The 2111-nt window shown below is 36.1% G+C and overlaps 1 pseudogene; it reads right to left on the bottom strand.

The window, feature by feature from the left end:
- Positions 1-1039: 1039 nt before the first annotated feature.
- Positions 1040-1599, bottom strand: LOC102896055 (annotated as a pseudogene).
- Positions 1600-2111: the final 512 nt, after the last annotated feature.

The following is a 2111-nucleotide window of genomic DNA, read 5'->3' as shown; positions in this document are numbered from 1 at the left end:
TATTATAACAGAACCTACTGCCAACATACATCAGATATATGACATGGATGAAAAATAAGCATTTGATATTTTTAGCCATCAGAATTGGGATGATTCATTACTACAATGTAAAGTAACAATCCTGACTTACATGAAGTGAGATCAAAACTCAGTCTAAAAGAATAAATAGGAGTTAATTAGAAGAAAAGAAGGGAAAGAATGTTCTAAACAAACAGAGATATCATAAGCAAAGGGACAAAGATTTCTAAGTCCATCGATGGGGGAGAAAACACTAAATTAGTGAGTTAGGTTTGATAAAATCAGCAGAAAAATCTCTTTATAAAGAGTAGGTTTTTAAACACATATTGAAGACAATGAAAATAATTGGTAGAAATTTTGAGGGAATGAGAGATGAAGAAAATGTGCAGCATATATTTAAAAGAATTAGATCCTACTTATCTTAGAGAGTATACGTTCTCTGGAAAAATATTCTGTTTTACCCTCCCTACTCTTTTCCATAACCCCTGGCAATTACGGTTGGCGAAGACTCCTCAAACTCAGCTTTTGACCTCTTAGAAAATCTGAATTTTTCTTTGGTGCTTTTTATAGCTTACATGTGTTTTAAAAAGTTCACGAGAAAATTAAGCCAGATAAAATTTATAGATGCTAGAGATTTATTGAAACTAATGGTCCAGTCCCAATTGCAAAACTATGTAAATAAGGTTGAAACTTAATGGAATAGAAGTTATGTTTATTTACTTTTAATTTTGATGTTTTTTAAATAATATATTCGAATAGTAAATATTGCATTGGGAATTTTTTTTGTGAAGTTTTATTTGAAATGTAGAAGAAATGTTTCTTGAAAATGTTAATGAATAAAGCAAAAGGATACAGCTTTCTGTTCCTCCTAGTCAGCCAGCCTATTCAAGTATATGGTAATATGCGATGGTAATATGCAAGTTGAGTGCTGGTAGAATTGCACAGTAGTTTAGTGTTAGATTATATTATGCCTATATTATGTAGAGATTCTCAGTGCGTGATTTGTTCAGGGTTTACACCTTTAGTGAGCATTAACAAGGAGTCCTACTCCTTGGCTATATCGAAATCCTTTGGGCCCAAAGTTCTTTGTATAGCATTCTTTACAATAGATTTCACCTTCTTTCTAGGGTTATTGATTCAAGACTATTCCTTCATTTGGCACATCAGAAACAGCTTTTGTGCCAGGCCTTTCCAGCTCTAATTAATCTTCTCAGCAGCATATGTGGAATCCTCACATCTGGAACACTTCTCAGTATCATTATATTTCCGAGCAAATTTAGAAGTGTTTGGATTCATTGTGAGGTTGAACACTCTCTGGCTTGATGCCCAGAATCTCACCACTGTCCACTTTGATCTTGTGAGCGCCCCAGGTAATCAATGCCTTTTGGCTGAAATGTCTTTCCGTAGCAGGATCTGAGGTAATCTCATCATCATGAATTGCCACTGTTGTGCTGTCTGAATTTTTCCTGCAAATGATGCACAGAAAGCAGTAGTTGTGAAAGCTTTTCCCTTCACTTCTTACCCATGATACACAGTTCTCATACAGGCCCCATACTATTTTTTACCACCCCAGACCTGCATTGGAGTTTGAGGTAAGGCATTGCACCATAGGCAGAACTAAGAAGGGTGGAGGTTTTGCATGGCAAATCAGAGAACCAAGGGACATTTTTACAAATTTTTTCTTAATCTATTTTATCTTAATAATGATTAATTTATATATTTAATTGCTAAATATTGGTCTTTAAAATAGCAATGACTATTTTCAAATTCATCGTTATTTGAAATTACTCTTTTTCCTTAAGAACCATATGTGTTGTTGTAGATTCGAGGTTCCAAATTAGGGGGTATGAAGCTCGGGCAGTTGAAAGAAAATGTGGGGATCTGTAGGCAGCTGTGACATAGCTCTTTATTCCTGCAAGGGCACAGCCTACCGCACAGGGCGGCAGCACCTTTTACAAGCAGGTTAAACAATAGAGGCACACTGCCAGATAATGGAAGCCAGGGCATACTACAAGAAGTGCTGAGTCACTTCCACTCAGAAGCTACTAAGGGTATCAGGAGGGAGCCTGACTACTGCCATCTTTCTTTCTCCG

This window comes from Pteropus alecto, unplaced genomic scaffold (genome assembly GCF_000325575.1).
Source record: "Pteropus alecto unplaced genomic scaffold, ASM32557v1 scaffold38, whole genome shotgun sequence".
Lineage (NCBI taxonomy): Eukaryota > Metazoa > Chordata > Mammalia > Chiroptera > Pteropodidae > Pteropus > Pteropus alecto.
Note: the sequence above shows the minus strand (reverse complement) of the source record. Positions and strands in the feature narration are given on the sequence as shown.